Source organism: Artibeus jamaicensis, unplaced genomic scaffold, assembly GCF_021234435.1.
Source record: "Artibeus jamaicensis isolate MK-2021 breed Jamaican fruit bat unplaced genomic scaffold, CSHL_Jam_final contig_354, whole genome shotgun sequence".
Classification (NCBI taxonomy): Eukaryota; Metazoa; Chordata; class Mammalia; order Chiroptera; family Phyllostomidae; genus Artibeus; species Artibeus jamaicensis.
This window is the reverse complement of record NW_026521803.1, coordinates 35,875,221-35,893,433: the sequence shown is the minus strand read 5'-3', so window position 1 is coordinate 35,893,433 and position 18,213 is coordinate 35,875,221. Positions and strand designations below refer to the sequence as shown.

General features: G+C 50.4%; 1 protein-coding gene across 4 annotated transcripts in view; it reads right to left on the bottom strand.

Moving 5' to 3' along the window:
- NEDD4L (NEDD4 like E3 ubiquitin protein ligase) overlaps positions 1 to 18,213 on the bottom strand; it is a 289,989-nt gene that overhangs the window by 179,687 nt on the left and 92,089 nt on the right. The window contains exon 1 of one of the 4 annotated variants that reach the window (XM_037151989.2): positions 606 to 684. The exons of the other annotated variants lie outside the window; for them this stretch is intronic. The gene's annotated coding sequence lies outside the window, so the exon portion shown is untranslated. Of the gene's footprint in view, positions 1 to 605; positions 685 to 18,213 lie in introns of those variants that run through there. 4 annotated transcript variants of the gene reach the window in all.

Genomic DNA, 18,213 nt, shown 5'->3' with positions numbered 1-18,213 from the left:
CAGACAAAACTGGAATTATCTTGTGGAGGGCAGGCCCCTTGTAGGCCAGGCTTCCTCTGCTGGGCGAATGTTCCAGAAACCCATCTGTATCACAGAGTACAAGCTGGCACTGTTGTCAGGGGCTGTGTTCAGCTTCAGTGAATTTTTTTGAAGACTCTTAACGTGTTTGCCCATTTCATGATGGGCGATTTACACGCGTACCTGACCATGCCATGCCGAGTGCTCAGTAGTTTCTGACCAAAAAAATGGCATGACCCCTGTGCCCCACCCTCCCTATCCACCCAATCTCACCCTGAACAACTTTGTTTTGTTTCCCTGCATGAAAAAAATCCTCAGAGGGAAATGTTTGGCCGATGTGGACGAGGTGAAACAAAAAATGGCAGAAGCACTAGAATGTCTCAAAATCGATGGGTTCGAAAACTGTTTTGAGCAGTGAAAAAAGTCTCGATAGGTGTACTGCATCAAAGGGAGAGTATTTTGAAAGTGACTGAAGTTTAAACGTGTAAGAATAAACACACAATTGTTTACAAGTAAGTCCCCCCGCCTCGTACTTCAGTGACCAACAGTTAAGTGAGAGGAGTAAATTCTTAAGGGAAGCCACCCACCTGGGAGCCCTCCACGCAGGACGCTCTGCAGCGGCGTCTGGCTGCTGTCTGCCCGGTATCCTTGCTCCCACCTCCTGGGGCTCTCCCCAAGCCCCGCCCCTTTCCTGGGAAAGAGCAAGCATGCACGGAGAGAGAGAACAGGCTGTGCCCAGTTCCTACAGGTGGGCAGATGGCTGGTAATGAGCAAATCGCACTGGAGGACGGAGGAGTTCAACCTGCCTGGTACCCACCAAGCTAAATGTTAATCAGGGCACACAATCATTGACATTAAAGATCATTAACCAGGTGCTCAGTCAGGCCCCTTGGCAAGGGGTGGGAGTTCACCGGGAAGAAAGGCATTTAGATACAGCAGCAGCCTCTTGTTGCCAAACACGGGCTGGGTCGTTCCGGGAGAAGGGCACCGCAATGGCACAGAGGGCGCAGAGCCCGACAGGGGTGTCTTGGAGGGTGGGGGGTTCTTTCCCTCCCCAGCTGCTCGCCACCCAGAGCTGCAGCTAATTCTCTGGGGTTGGGTTTCTGTCTTCCTTATCACCCAGGAGGTGTAACTGTCCCCTCGCATGCAAACGAGCTCACAGGCAAGGAATTCTAGGCAGGGAAGGTCTGCAGTCTGCGTCTCCAACTGGCCATGGGTCCGAGGGAACAGCCCCTTTGCAGGCGATGGCGTAGACTCCACAATGTCAAGTCACACCCAAAGGGCGGCCTCTGCCTACCCGGGAAGCTGCTCTGCCACTTCTCCCACATCCGGGGGCCCAGGACCACGCAACGCCCAGGCCAAACAAGATGTCACCATTGAGCAAGGGGGGGTCAGAAGGCCGATGTCACGCACGACCAACAGCTATGGTTTTGAAGCTTTCTGACAAGTGTTCTTTCTGACATGGCTTCAAGTTGCTGCACAGGCTCAGGCTTCCTCCCCTGTGCAGCCTGCTCCAGGACTCGAGGCGGCAGGAGCCGCTCGGTCTCGCCTTGTGTCCGGGGTGTGCAGACGCCCCCAGAGACAGCGAGCCTGGACCTGGGTTTCCATCCCAGTGTTACGTAATTCCACTCTCCTCCGATTCCGTATCTGCCAGAAAGCGTTATTTGTGGTGGAAGTAAAGGAAAAACAAAAGTAGAACCACACTAATTCCTGCTCATGAGATTAACCTCAAACAGATGACAGACTCCTGGAATTAATTTCTAGGTAATTTTTAATGACATTTAACTCAGAGTCAAGGAAATACTAAGTGCCAGTTTTATCTTCTCTTAAAGCGAATACAAGTGTATGTTTGGAGGCTGAGGAATGTGGGGGGAAGACGGTGAAAAATAATCTAGTTATGAAGCACCTCATTTACAATTTTTAAGAGTCCATAACTGAATGTCCCTATAAGAGCCACATCGTCTGTGTGAAGACAGGGAAAGCTGAAGAGCTATGTGCCTCACCCTCAAACATCTCCTGTAAAGGTTATAAGACCAACAAGGAAGGTACCCGTATCCCAGGAGGCAAATCTAAGCCAATGGAGGGGTCCACTGTCCCGTGATGGACGGACTGAAGGCATTAACTGTGCTTTCAATCGAACTGAACACACCAGGTCTAAAAAGTAAACGAAAATAAAAGCTCTGTTCCTCCTTTCGCCTGGGGGTGAAATTTCTGAACTCTGCACGACCGATCCGTTCACTGTGTCTATTTTTGACATTTCAGGAACACACTGGTGACAAATTTATTCACCAAAGGGAAGGAGGGCACCAGAGAGCAGTAGCTGTATAATAATTTTCCAGTGCACTTAAAAAAAATGATCTCAAACAAGATGACAGAGGTTCAACACATCATTAGAATTTTTCACTCTTTTTATTTTTGAAGCATGCAAAAAATGCTTCACAGGTGTGAAAAAGAAAATAAGAAGAAAGAGGGAGGGAGGGAGGGAGGGAGGGAGGGAGGGAGGGAGGGAGGGAGGAAGGGAGGAAGGAAGGAAGGAAGGAAGGAAGGAAGGAAGGAAGGGAGGAAGGTAGGTTGGTTTCTCCAAATTCTGGCACATTTAAAGCTAATGAACCCACTGTGAGAGAACGTTCTATTGATGTTAACCAAGGAAAACAAAGAACCAAGTCCTCTGTGGCACTTACCAGATTCCAGGCAGAAGATCTCATTTTGAAGGGCAGAGACAGAGAGAAGGAGGCTGGTCTAGCTGCAGATGGCTGTCTGTTTCCCCTAACAACAGCAGTGAGGAGAAACGCTGTCTCTGGCAGGTCCCCCTGTTGACAGGTGATCTGCAGCCTGGAGCGGGAGGTGGAAGGCTCAGAGGGGAGGGCTCTGCAGCAGCTACCGCCCAGGTAGGGCCATGCTGAGAGGCAGCCGCCCCCAGGCTGCACCCACTGGTGCCTGAGCAGAAGCCTGTCTGAGCTGGAGGCGGTGGCTGCTGCTGCTGCTGCTGCTTGTCTTGCTCAAATCAGGAGCAAATTAAAATGTGAGGAAGAGGACAGGATGCAGCTCATCAAAGGCAGCAGAACCAATGACTACAGGGAGGACTTTGTGGATGCAAGAGACATAAAAAGCGATCCGAATCATGATCCTACAACACCGTCCATGCGGCAGAACATCACGGAAGTTAACAGCCAACTTACAGTAGGAAGTGTGCGTGCCTGGCTGTGGGGGGACCCAGGGGCCTTTGGAGCCCTGAGGCTCACAGAATGTCCCTCGCAGAATATTAATAGCACTTTTCGTAAACGCTCATGCCAGTGTTGAGAGGAAGGACATTTGAGGACATGAAGGCTGCCCCCCCCCCCGCCCCAGGACACTGCTGTTTAAGCAACTGCTCTATTGTCCTCATATGTAGGTAGGAGCAGCTATTTTCATCACACAGCACAGGTGTGGACCCCATCTCCACCGCCTCACTCGCTGGAGGGCGTGGGGTGTGTTTCTTGCCCTATCTCACCTCCTTGTCTGCAGAAAGGGGGCCCCAAAACCTCCTCCATGGAACAGTAAGGAATCAGTGAGACCCCCGGTGGGGTCTCCAATGTCCCTCCTTCACCGGAGCACACCCTCCGGGAGCTTGTGGCCCTGAAAGCAGGACCCTAAAATGACCACGGGCACTCCCATCACCCTTCCTCCTTTCAGGAGCGGATGCGACGCCAAGCCAGCAGCAAAGACGTTTCTTCTTCCCTGTGTTAACCAACATCTCCTACAGGTGATGGAGGCCACTTTAAGGGTCATTCTGACCTCCAGCAGTCAAGGCCAGATCACATGACCCCTCCACCCAAAGCCTGACTGTGACACCCCATGGCAGCCCACGTTAGGGGAGGGTTTTGCCCCACATTCCTGTAACTTCCCACTTCAAGGCCAAGGTCACGGCCACTTTTAAGAGTATTAAAAAAAGAAGAGGCTTTTAATTGAGCCAGGTCTTTTTCTTTAATGCTGCCTTTTAAAAGACAATTATTTCTTAAAACAGAGTGCACAGGTTACTTACAATACTGCTGTTTGATATGAATGACAGTGGCATTCAGTATTGGGTCAAGCCTGTGCTTCCACAGACCTTGACAGGCAGGGAGGGAGTCCCCAGTCCCAAGGGCCAAGAAGCCGCGATCGCCATCTGGTGGTAGCTCCTGAATATTGCAGTCACGAACACCCCTCCATCTTCAATCCATTCTCCTCCGGGAGGCATTACATTAACTCTCCCACAGCTAGTTTGGCTGCTCAAGGACAACCCTCAGGCTTCCCCACCAGATCTTCTTTCCAACCAACCTTCCTTTTTTCCCAAAGACTTTGGATCATCCAACATCTGGTGATTTGGTTACAAAGAATAAAATTCCCAAAACAGACAGAGAAAAGAGAAGCAAAGAGCCAGGGTGTTCCCAGACTGTAACAGCCAAGAGCCAACTCCAGTGGAACACACGAGGCAGGCACCCCTAGCAGCTGAAGGTCCACAACGTATCACAGGCAGTCTTTGCGGGGCCCAGACCAGTGAGTGAGCAGGGCGTGGGAGGGTCCCAGGAGAGCTGTTCTGTGCAGCTGGTCCCAAGCAAGCAGCTGCCGATCAGGTGACATTGGAAGAAACGTTTCTAACCACTTTACTTCCCAGAAGACTTCGTGGATTCCCGGTGAATACCTTCAGGTCCGGGAGGGCTCTCAAAAGCAGGTAACAACCTAAGGGAAAATTTGCCAGCGGAAATGAAGGGAGTGGAAGATGCGTCTTTAAGTGGCGTCATTAGGATACTCTGTAAAATGAGACTAGTGGCGCTGGATGGGGGTGAAGATGAGACCTGCGGGTTTTCTAGGCAGCTAGCTGTGCAAGGCCTGGGAGACCAGCGGGGCCACCGCCCACAAACCTCCCTCCGCACGGCATCTCCCCAAAGAAAAACCAAAGGTGCCTCTGGTGGTCACACAGGAAGACAGGAACTTTCAGGACTGTACACTGTGTGAAGTGTCCTGCCTGCCTGTCCACAGGGTCCGCATCAACTATGAAATTACCACTAAGTGCCTGACTGAGATTTACTTCAATTTTATACTAGGTTAATCCAAAAGGTAAATTTTAGTACGTGCTGCCTTCCAGCCAAAAGTATACTCTCGCCCTGGCTGATGTGGCTCTGTGGATTGAGTGCCGGCCTGTGAACTAAAGGGTCGCCAATTCTATTCCCAGTCAGGTCACATGCCTGGGTTGTGGGCCAGGTCCCCAGTAGGGGACGTGCAAGAGGCAACCACACATTGGTGTTTCTCTTCCTCTCTTTCTCCCTCCCTTCCCCTTCCTCTAAAAAAAAAATCTTTAAAAATAGAAAGAAATAGAACCCCTGATTGGGGAGAGGGGAGGGAGTACACCCTCAAATATGAAATAGAGCAAAGAAATAGCTCCTAGAATATCAAATAGCTAGTACTGAGAAATGCAGTCCATGCATGGACTCCCGCACCCCTCCCCCCCCACATACACACTGGTCTTGCTTTCTTCTTAGCCACTTTACGTTTAAAAACCTCTGCACAAACACAAGCACACCCCCAAGGCCCATGCAGGTTGCTGTGTTGTAGCAGAACATGACACCTCCAACCTGAATACCAATTCTTTAAAACAGCCAGAAATGAAGTAAGCGGGCACAAAGACAACTCTATACATTAAAGGACCCTTTGTCTTCCTCTTTTTTGTCTCTGGAAATCTATGGCCCATGTTCAAGGACCAGGCTAAGCTCCACAGCAACTGATAATAAACTCCCGGAGGCCCAAGAGCCTATGTCCTTCATCTCCCAGCATCTCTGAGCATCACGAGAGGGACGCTGAACCCCACTGAAGGACAGACACAGGACTCAGGGGGCTGCACCCCCACAGCCAGCCCAGCAGAGAACACCGCTGCTGGGCTCAGACAGGAAACAGCATAAAGACCTAGGAGGCAACACTGTATAACCATCAAAGCAAGCATAAGCTGTCGGAGGGCTAATGAGTCCCTAAACTGGATAAGCCAGGTGTCGGGAGACCGGCTGATACCATTAACTACCTTGTTTCAGTTAAGACAACTTGACATCTTAACCTTCCTGCAATCAGCAAGCCTCTCCTAGGAATATCATACAGGAACGTGCCCCGCCACTTTCTCTTCTTGGGATTCAATCAATGGCACACCCTGCACACAGTCGGTAGTGTTGAGAACCAGTGATCATTTGAGACCTTGAACCGCTCATCTAATCTACTCAGTAAGTGCAGCTCCTCTCCTGCAGTTTCATGACCCAGGCTCCTGGGTTTAGGAACCCAGGCTGGACAAGCCAACTCAAAAGCTACCTCACTCGACAAGTATTTCTCCAGCTCCTTCCGTGTGCCAAGTACCACGATGGCACTGGGGCTTACCGGGACCTGCCGAGCACTGCCGGCAAGCCTTACTCATCTGACGTCTTCAACGCTTGTCATCTGTGTGTACAATGTCACACTCTGCATGTACACCAGGTCCCAGCTGAATGCCACTTGTTCTGTAAGGAGCCCACCTCACCACTGAGGTTTTAAGCTGCTACAGAGTAAGGCTAACATATACCCTAGTGATTTACCAATTACCCTGGAGTCAGGCTCCCGCCAGCCCCAACCTGGGGAACTTAGCTGCAAAACCCAGACAAAGACAGAAGCAGCTTCTGGATTCTGAAAACGGTCACCATCACCAGGCCCTTGGGCTCAGAGCTTCCCTGACTATAACACCATTTAGAACGAGCTTCACTGTTTGGCTTCCATTACAAAAGTTAAGCTTCTAATCTTCAACATAGTCAACAGTGCTGCTGCTTCTACTGTAAAAAGCCAACACACCAGAGAAGAGAAAAAGAGTACTGTTCACTGATACAAATGGCGATTGAAGGTCTCAGCCACTGAGATGATCAACGGCCCATCCGGCAATCAGTCCGTCATTTCAAGTTCTTTTTATCACTGCTTTTGTTCTCTTAAAGGTGTAAGAAAATGAATTTAAACAATGGGGTGAAAATGTCGAGTACAGTTTAAATCCCAGGTTCTTACTCAAAGAGGCAACTACTTCCTAAAAATGAAATAAATTTTTCTAATTTCCATGAAAGTAAGATTCTTTATAGGAAAATATACGCACAGTGGAAGAAAGGAAATAGATGCCCATGAATCCCCCAGATAGCGCTATTAACACATAAATGTACTAATGTCCTTCCAGATCTTTCACTATTCATGTATATGTAAGTGTTTCTTATAAAAAGATGGGGTCAAATCCATGTAGCCAGTATATGACCCACCTTTTCGTTCTGCCATAAAATATTGTCATGTCATTAAACATGTATCAACAACCTATTTTTAACGGATTCGTACCATTCCACTTTAAGATATACTATAATGAAACTAAGTGAACTTTCATCAGCATCATTCTTCATCCTTAGAGCTAATTCTCTGGCCGTGTGAGGAAGGATACACAGATGCATTCCTCACTATTTCCACAGGATGAGCTCCTTCGTAGGATGTGAGCTGGATCATCAGGCACTCGTATTTATCTTTCTATGCATTTGATAACATTAAAGAACACACTTACTGAAGGGAAAGTTGGAAACTACTAAAAGCGAAACTAGCTGACAATCCTACCACTCTGATCAGGTGCTCCCGCTTCATTGTGCCCCCTTCCCAATCTTTTCTATGTCCGATATCTTTTCTCCTTCCCCCACCCCCACGCCCAGATAAGCTTTTTCTTCCCTTTTATTTTCTTTTTGCCTAAAGAAACACTTGGTTTGGTTTTACTAGAGTTTCGATTTGGGGGCAGTGGTAGGGAGTCCCTACAAAATAATCAGCTTACCTACTTAAAATTTAATAACATGAATTCCAAAATGTTTATTTGATAAGAATTACAAAATAAAAGTTCCGTGACTTCTCTTGTGTGGCAAGGACGGGCGGACTGTGGAAACTGGAGGAAAGGGGGGGGACAGAAAACTGCCCCTCCCCCTGCTGCGGGGGCCGGGATTCCCCGGGCGTTGGGCCTTATCACCGCCTTGAAAATCACACAGTTGCCCTTAGTTACAGCTTATGGGTTCATGAAAAGGAAATGCCAAAATCTTTGGCTAGAGAGGAGCTGGACTCATGAATGGGGTCCAAGGTCCACTCCAAAGCCTTAAACCTGCTTTACATAATTTGTTATGGAACCTGACAGCACCTCACTCCTTCAGCTAGAAACCATCAGACGGACTTGGCCTGACGTTGGGCAGCCAACTGCTGGCCAGCCTGAGGCTTCAACCAGTCTCTCGGAACAGGTTATGCCCAGGGCAGATCAAGGGTTTGAAGACAGGCTGATTTGTTTTCATATTCACTCGAGGTTCATTGCTGTGAAGTGACTGTCTTTCCTGCTCTGGTGTAGAGGTCGTCACCTGTGGTTTTGGACAGAATGAGGGCAGAGACGTTCCCTGGAGCAGTCCGGAGCTTAGGGGTTTGAGCCGGAGGGTGTCGAACCTTTAAAGACAAAAGATCCCATTGCCTTCCGAACGGCAGGCTTGGTGGATAGCGAGCGACAGCAAAAATCTAACGTGGGCTTTATAAAGTCTAAAAATAGGCGCTGGAGGCAGAATGGTTTCTCTCCAGAGCAATTTTAAAGATTCCCAGGAGGTGGCAGGTGTGGTGTAAATATCAGAGGTAGTGGGGGGCTTCCTTTGCTCTGGCTCCCTGGACAGGTGAAAGAAAAGTCTTTTGTTCACGGCCCTGCTGCTGCCTGACAAAGGGGCCTGGGAAAGAAGGTCAAGGTCCGGCTTCCAACGCAGGAGAGGACGACCGAGCAACATCTGCCCGCGTTTGTCTGGCCGCACAGACCGACGGGAAGGATGTGAAGCTGTGCCGCCATGTTCATCAGAGAGACAATGAATGGATGGACCCACGTGCAAAACCCCTGGATGCAGATTACTTGTGAAAAGAGACAGTCTTCTCCACCATACGGGCCTGAGGATGCATTTACCTAACTCCCATTATCCAAAAGTAGATGCTGGAGCCCAGTAGGCTTCAGCAAGACCCTGTCCAGAAGAATGACATCGTTGGAACGGTCAAGAGCAGAGACGATGGGACCCAAGCAACACGGTGCTGGAGGAGGTTCTAGGGGTTTCGATTCTGCGTGCCCTGGGGTCGCTGCTATGCTGACTTGTCCGCAGTCGGCAGGCCCAAGTACTTCCACCTCCACCTGCACCTCCGGGCAAATGAACTGATCTCTGGGTGAGTCTTGGTCAAACTAGGGGTCCTTGTGGCTTTGTTTAAATTTAATTTTAAATCCTAGCTCTAGGTATCCTCTTTCTGCACGCACACACACACACACACACACACACACCTATCTCTCAGAGACCTAGCTCCCCTCCCCCTGTCCTCCCCCACTCCCGGGGGTAATCAGCAACCCCCAAGGCAGCAGAAGACAGTAGCGAGACCAGACTATGGGTCACACAGTTCGGTCATACCTCTGGCAGGCTACAGATAACATCTTGTTACCGCTCCTGAACCCTAAAATGGACCAAGCACTTGGCTACTTTCCCATGAGACCAGACAGAGGGACGCTGGAAAGGACCTAGAGGTGTCCTCAAGGCCTGAAGACGTGACTCGCCACCCGACCTCACCTCTGACCAATCAGCTCCCAGCACGACCCGATCCCCTAACCCACAGTATGGCGACTTTGCCCTGCATAACAGTCTATAACCTACATGCCACTGGGGAGGTCAGGCTCTGAGCGTGAGCTTTCCCTTCCCCTGACGGCACTGCCCATAATAAAGCAGCCACTATTCCCCCACTGCAGCCCTTGGTGCTGGGGGCTCGGCTCCGGTGTCCGTCCTGTAACAGTGGCACCGACACCTAAGCTCCCGAGTGATTCCAATGCACTGCCAGGCTCCAGGATCACTGGCTTGAAGGTCCCTTTTAGCTCTCAAGTTCAACGCGTACATTTTAACTTCTGTTCTTCCCCAGGAGGCTAGTGAAGGCCTATCTGAGGAGAGCAGAAAACAATGCACCCCCTGGACAGGCCTGCAGGACAGACGCCAGTCCCTGGGTCCTCCAGTCCTCGCGTGGTCCTCACTCGGCCCGACACACGCCCTCTGTGACTGTTCCACCCCACACTCTTCACATTCTGAACACAGTTTCTTCTGTTCACGTCCAGACTCCCTGCTCTATCCCTCAAAACGCATCTTAAGTTCCTACGATGAAGCTGTCTCCGGACTGAATGGAACCTAAGCAGCAAAAACTCCCACGGGAGATAAAACGGACCTCGCTCGTGCACCAGTTCTTCAGGCAGAAGGAGCTGGGCTGCCCCAGGGCAGCAGCCCACCCACCGTCCCTCCACCCTGAACTCGGGCCAACGCCACCAGAAACACACTGCGGGGAAGGGGTCCGGCTTGTAACGTGACTTTCGTATCGGCTTTCAGACTGTACGCATGTCACCATCTTTGACTATTACTAACATATATTATGTTTCCATCTCCAGTGTCGGATAGTTTGATTTTCACAATTAATATTAAAATGTACTGACGAGAACACAAAAGTCTCAGTAATACGTGGGAAGGAAAACAAAAGCGGTCTCACTTGTCCTCCATTGTCTACTACAGAAAATATGAGGTACAGAAATATTTCATTTCTGTGAAATGCTGTTTATTGAATGCAAACCCTAATCATGTCATTTTTTTAAACTGAAATTCTCTTTATATTTCTTTGGATTTTTAAGCACCCTAAAAAAGGACTTTTTCTCCTTCCTTTCCAATCCTCCTTCCCCGGCCCCCACGCCGGTGCACCCACCTGCCCATGTCCTGCATGTCTCCCCAGGGTTCCTGTCCCCCACCCCCCAATCTGGTTGACCGACTTCCCCAAGAAAGAATGCAGAAGAGAACAAGTCATCCGGCCTTCCTCTGGGTCCCCAGGGTCCTCCAGGGCCACCTCATTTGAAGCTGACATGACCAACAAAAAGCACCAGCCACAGAGACAGGGAATCAAATTCTTTCTGGAACCCTCAAGGTACTGGGCATTACGCCCAGTCCTTCCTACGCAGGGGTCCTCCCCACTGGCTGCAGCCGAAATTCTTTTCAGGCACCTACTACTTATTTCAGAGGTTTGTTTTCTTCAGGAAGACGGGCCTGGCCATGTGAACAAGAACCCCAGAACCCCAGCCTGGAAGCAGAGCACAAGGAAGTTGAGCCCCTGACCTCGTCAAGGTCATGGATGAACTGCAGCACTCAGTGATTCCCAGCGCTGGCTGCTGGGTCTCACCACCTGGGGGGCTGTAAGTCAGGATGCCTCAGACTTTGGGGGGGGAGGGCGAGGTCGCCCAGAGTCCCTGCCAACACACCTGGCTCCAACTCCAGCTCCACCATTCACCTGCTGCGACTTTAGGCAGGAGTTGCATAACCTTTACACAGTAATTTCTTCCTCCTACGACTGATGTGATGACTATGATTTAATTAAGATGCATAGTTACATTGTCTCAAAAACAGGAGGACTCTGCTGCTTCATCTGTAAGTGACAGAACAAGGGACAGAGACATGGATGGGGAATAGAAAGAGGACATGAAGACAGGAGGGCGTGGGAGTCAGGGGGCTGGACTTTAAAAAAAAAAAAATACAGTGAGGACTCCACTGTAGGTCAATGCATAGGACATTCCATGCCCCTGCTCCCAGGTCAGGGGCGACCCAATCAAAGGCAGGCCCCAAAGGTGGCCAGAGCCTCCCTCTCTGCTAAGAAGGTGAGGCCAGAGCTGCCAACCGCAGAGAGAACCAGACAGCAAGGCCACAGAGGGGAGAGAGCCGGTGGGACAGCGAGGGCCGAACCCGGCTGCAGCTGTTTTAACGGACGTGTCTGCTGTCTCCGCTCTTTTCGGAAGGCGCCCACCAGGGAACGCGTGTTCCCTCCCCTCAGGCTTGTGGAGCTGGCGGGTGAACCGGGAGCACTGGTCCTAAGGGCACAGGCCTGAACCATCGTGAAAAGCATTTCCCAAATGTGGGAGGTTGGACGCGCAGCCTCCAACGACAGTGTCTTCACACTCCTGTGAACACACTGTGCCACCAACACATTAGTGTCCAGCAGTATGACCTCTGAAAATGCACCTCGTTAGTTTTGATCTCTCTTCTATCATAAGTAAGGCCAAATGCCTCAGTATATTTAACTGACAATGGTATTCCCTGCTCCCTGAACTGTCTATTGCACTCTCTGACCATTTCTTTCAATTAGGCTATTGGGCTCTTTATTGATTTGTAGATCATTCTACAGTAAGGAGGTGAGCACTCTCTAAGATACAAACTGGCCATATTCCCCCCAGTTTGCTCTTTTCTTGACTTTATGGTGTGTTTTTGCCACACGTGCTTTTTTTACGTGTAACATGAGTCTGATCATTCATACCTTTTCTCATTCTGCACTTGTTGAGAAAGGACTATAAACCTCTATTTAAAAAACTAAATTCTTAAGGCTTGCAACATTGTAGGTTTTAAAGTGCTTGTTGAGGAAAAGGTGCCGTTCCTCGTGAAGGCTGGGCCCCGCGGCCCTGGCGAGCCACACGCCCCACAGCAGAACTCACCGGGAACTGAGTGTTATCCGGGCCGCAGACCCATGCAAACTCCCGCCCCCTCCCACTGCCCAGGCCTCCGAATCTGAATCAGGGCATCAGCACGAATGCGGGCTCCAGGCCCAGCTGCCCTCTCAACCCAGCATGAGGGCCTCGGGACCAAGTTCCATCACCAAGGACCATCATTCACCAACATCACTGCTGTGAATTAAACTAAACAAAACCTGGCGCCACCCTCTCTCCCTGGCAGGGTGTGGTCCTTTTTGGAGAGAAGGATTCAGAAAAAAACACCTTCTCGTCCTCCCAAAAACAAGACACCGTGAAGAACAGTTCCGGAGTGCACCATCCTCACCCTTCAAAGTCTGGAAGTCGCCCCCGCAGCCCCCCCAGAGAATTCCTGTGAGCCACCCTCCCGCACGCAGAACAAGGCCTCCAGGGTTCCCGACAGGTCGACCAGCAAGGCCTCAGCTCCAGGGTCGAAGCCCCCAGGAGGCTGCTGGTGGGAAAACAAGAGCAGGAAAGCCCTGCAGGAAGGGCCCACCTGCACGTGAGGTCAACCTTCCTCCTGCAAGATGGGGTGCCACCCTGCAGCTGCACCTCGGAGCGTGGTGACCCCACAGCCACCCCTTCCACGACACACCTCCCCACCCTCCTCAAAACCCCTTCTACCACCGCGGTCAGCCCTCCAGGTGCAGAACACAAGCCCACTACTTCCCTGGGGCGGCAATTTCTTCTCATCTCACGTTTTCCCCCAGAAATACACCTGGACTCTTTTGACATCCAAAGTTGAAATAAAGAAAAGAGACTGTAAAAAGGGAAGACGGTAGAGAAGCAAACACTTTTTAAGAAAAATTTTAGGTTGAAAAGTGTTTTTGCAAACTCAGAGTGAGCCGAGTAGAACTCAGGTACCTCCGGGGGGATGGAGCGGTCTCAGAGGGGACCCACGGGGGCAGGAAGCAGTCGGCTGTGGATAAGGGCCTCGGGCACAGCACGGAGCTTCAAAGGGAGCACTCAGCCGCCTAAACGAGGCACTGCAGTCAGAGCGCCCTGCACGGAGGGTGAGAAGCTGTGGCTCTAGGTGCAGGTGACGGTGTTTGTCCTGCATCAGAGGGCACGCTGGCGGATGACACCCTAAGTCCCAACATACGCACACGTCTCTGGGCTAATGTCTGCGCCAAGGAAGCCCCGCTCAATACAAGCTGCCTGCGTCTAGAGTGTAAGTATAATGAGTGGCAACCCAGGAAACCAGGAGCAAGCTTCCTCCAGCCCGGTCTCTCACAGCAGGGGGCCCAGGGGGCTTCCTCTGCAGTTAGCCAAGGACTTAAAGAGATGAAGGCGGTGCCAAATTTAAGCCCGGAGCAGGTATGGACCCTGTCTAACTTCTCCCTGCCCAGTGCCTTCCACAGTACATGGAACATTGTACGGGCTCAAAAAATAATCTGAAAAATCTAGGTGCGAGCCACAGGTGTCCAGATGCGGCAATAAAGAGCCACCGCTGTCATTTCCGGGCAAGCTATGAGGTCATTTTCAGGCCAAGTCCTGGCTGCTCTGGACCTCCAGGGATGGGAACCTGCCCTTCATACAGTGGCTAAGCATCCTCAAACTGCTGGACCACAGCAAAGGCTAAAGCTACAGACACCAGTGACAACTCAGAAACATCTCCACAGAGTACCGTGGAGTTGTAACGACAGGATACCACGCAGTTCTCATCCACCGCCACCCCCCAACACGCATGCACACACAGACACACAGAAACCAGACCTGGGCCCATGCTCAGAGCAGCTGTGGCAGGGGCTTGTCTTTCCCACCTCCTACGTGGCTACGGAGATTTCCGCAATAAATCACATGAACACGTCAACTTAAAAGTCAACCCAGAGACTCCCCACATCGGCCTTTCCGAAGATCACACCCGAACACCCCCGCTGATGTACTGCCGTGAGCACTGCTGGGCTTCTGCCCGTGAGCACTGCTGGGTTTCTGGAAGAACAGAACTGATCCGGCTCCCCAGCTGTTTTCCTTCACACACCGGTCACAACTTCAACCCAGTTTTAGGCTCTGCTTTCTTCACTGTTCGAAACCTCACCGGGCCCTGCGACATCATGGTGCTGTCCTTACTGTTCTTAGAGATACCCCAGTGCACTCTGCAAAGCCTCAACGTCACCCCTCGTGCCCATGGAGACAAAATGGGGCAGGAGGAAGGCAAAGGGTGGGGAGAGGAAGGCCGTGCGATGCTGTGGCCCACAGTGAGGGAACTGTCTCCTGGGACAGGCACAGGAGACACCCACTATCTACGCTGTGGACCCCGAGGGGCTCCCACCCCTGGCGCACACTCTGCACCCAGAAGGACAGGAAGGGCCACCACGCGGAGATGGTGTGCGTGTCTCAGCGAAGGCAGTTTCAGGGTCTGCGGTCTGTTGATGCACCTGTGTGCTGTGGAGGCTGGGTTTTTTTCAGGGAGACTTAGTCGTCTAGAGAAAATGCACGAAGCCCTGTACTTGCGCAGTGCCACAGCGTTCCTGGGGGCTGCCACGTGGAAATAGCATCTCCCGAGAACAGTCCCAGCACGGCCCGAGACCGGATCCTCCTGCCTTCCGTGGGAACCCAAACTGGGTTCTACAGCTCCCGCTGGACGCTTTTCTCCCCAGCGCCTCTCCGTTTTCTCTGTCCCACTGGAGGCATTCACGGCTCTCCTCCTGTTTTTGGTTTGTGTCAGCATTTGCAAACATCAAGAAGTGGTAACAGGAGAGAAGGACATCCCTGCAAAATGAGCCAGTCAGTGACCCACGCCATCCTCCTCCACAGCGCTTGAACTGCCCCCCCATCCAAATAAGCGCTTTGATGTTTTGATGACACACCCACGGATGCAGGCTGCCCACAAAGGTCGTGACTCCTGCCCCTGCCCGCGAGAGGTTTACCCAGAACAACCTCAAGCCCGCCTGAGAGAACATAAGCCAAGCTGGCCCTAAAATAAATGTTTAAAGCGTGGCTGCTGCTGTTCTCTGAGGGTCTCTGTCATCAGTCTGAAAAGAAACGCTGTCCTTAGCCATCATTACGAATGTCGCCACAAGGAAAAGATGGCAGGAGAAAATGCAGGAACCTCCCTCATCTTCCCTGGGTCTGTTTTTCACGTGGTGACAGCTTCCATGAAGTTCTCTGGGAAACTGAGGACACCCACCGCCTGGGACAGAATCACATGCAAAGCGTTCGGCTTTCTGTGTCCTTCCAAAGCCAATACAAACATGTTTGAGACAAGCCGTGCCTGTTTCCCAGAATTAGCATGGACATTAGGCAACTCTTTATGGTATTTATTTTTCTATATTATGAATATCGGTCTGGGAATTCCTTTCTTCAAGAACACGTAAGGGGCGATGAAGTTATCTGCAAAAATGTGGCACTAAAAATGCATTGTCGTTCATTTTGTCTCTGGGACCACCCTGGAGCACACTATTGCATGAATAAAGAATTTCATTTCTTCCCAATGTTCAGTTCATTGTTCCTTTGTAGTCCACAGCATTCTACTTAGGTAATTCTACAAGTTTTAGAAAATTACTGGGCAGATAAAGGGAAAGAAAAATAAGGAAATGACATGCACGCTATGTATTGTCTAGTTTATTTGTACTTTGCTTTTTAACTTATTTTTAATTAAATGGATTGGGGTGCCATTGGTTAATAAGAGTATACAGGTTTCAAGCGTACATCTCTATGATACATGATCTGTACACTGCATTGTGAGCCCACCACCCAAAGTCAAATCATCTTCTGTCACAACAGATTTGGCCCCTTTTACCCTTTATTATCCTTTCACCCCCTTTCCCTCTGCTCTATGAGTTTGTTCTATATGCCACATACGAGTGAAATCCTATGGTTCTCAGCCTTTTCTGACTTATTTCACTTAGCCGAGTACTCCCAGGGTCCATCCGTGCTGTCACAAATGGCAGTGGTTCGCCCCTCCTTCTGTCTGAGCAGTGCTCCGTGGTACACACCACATCTCTACCCAGTCCTCTATGGAGGGGCACTGCGGTTGTTCCCATGTCTTGGTGAATAATGCTGCAATGAACACAGGGGTGCATATACCTGCAGACACCTGTTTTCAGACTTTTTCAGGGAGTTACCCAGAAGAGGGGTTGCTGGGTCACAAGGTAAGCCAGTTCTTAATTTTTTGAGGAACTCTCACTGTTTTCCACAGTGGCTGTACCAGTCTACATTCCCACCAGCAGTGAATGAGGGTTCCTTTCCCTCCACAACCTCTCCAACACTTGTTACCACTTGTCTTGCTGCTAAAAGCCATTCTGACAGATGCGAGGTGGTATCTCATTTTAGTTTTGATTGGCAGTTCCCTACCAGCTAGTGAGGTTGACCATCTTTTCCTATGTTTGTTGGTCATCTGTATGTCTCCTTGGGAGAGTTGTCTGTCCGGGTCCTCGGCCTATTTTTTAATTGGGTTGGTTGGTTGTCTGGTGTTGAGTTGTATGAGTTCTTTAGTACTGTCTACTGTAAAACCAACTCTGTAAAAAAATTGGAATTGCTTAAGGTAAAATCATTCTTTTCTCTGCATAAGTGTCACTGTTTGAGAAGTTTTTAAAAGTGTCTGCCAAATCAGACAAAATGTGAATAACTTTTTAAAGTTAAAAAAATATATATTTTAAAAAGAACTCCAGAGGATTACTAGATTTGAATACCATTTTTAGTCCAGAACAAAAACGCACCTGTTGATTTGACCACCAGAGGGAGCTATAACTCTCCCAAATAAAACTCAACAGAGCCCTTCAGGAAGCTGCCAGGTGAGGGATGCTTCCCAATCCTCTCTCCTCCAGTGAGTGAACTTACACAGACAGAGGGGTTAAGGGTGAGGCATTCCTTCAAGTTAAAGACGTGGTAACTTGGAAGTAGGAAGGAGCTAGAAATAATGTGGTATGCGTAGTAGAGAATTTTTGTATTATTAACATTTATAACCTGTGTATTGTAAACAATGAGGGCCATAAAGCTACACAGAGAACAATAAAATGAACCATTATGAAATGAGAGGGTAAGGAAAATGTGGGCATGTATCAATGGGAGAGTAAAAAGCAGGGAAAATAAATTCAGCCGAGTGGCAGGAAGGGAGCTGAGAGTCAAGGGGATGTGCGCACACCAGCAGTCGTGGACTTGGACTTGGTGGTCCTGGGCTGGTGTGGGGTGACGGCAGGGTGTGAAGGGGGAGAAGGTCCAGCAGAGGAAAACTCCAACACCACGCACGAGCAACTGCGCACAGACGCACAGAGCGAGGGACAGAGCCAAGCCCCCGCACCTGGGCAAGGTGGGCTCAGAGTCAGGGACAGCTGCCTGCCTGGGGGCAATCTCACAAATGAAAACAAGTCAGGTGTGTAAGAGGGAGGGATGGTGGTCGTTCTGGGAACCTGCAAAGGCCCGGAGGAGAAGAGTACAACCTCCGAGGGGAATGCAGGCCCGAGAGATGCACGGGAAGCTCTCATGGCACCCTTAAGGGGCCAGGACCTTGACCTGTGGCGGGGAGTGCTGGCTGAATGGTGCTGAATGCAGTCTATGTTTGGGAGAGACACTTCCGTGCAGACACGCAGAGGGCCAGATGCAAACAGCGTGAAGTCCTCTACAGAGCCACTGAGCCCAGGCTGGGGGCCGGAGGGACAGGCCAGGCAAGGATGCCTGCATAGATGGTG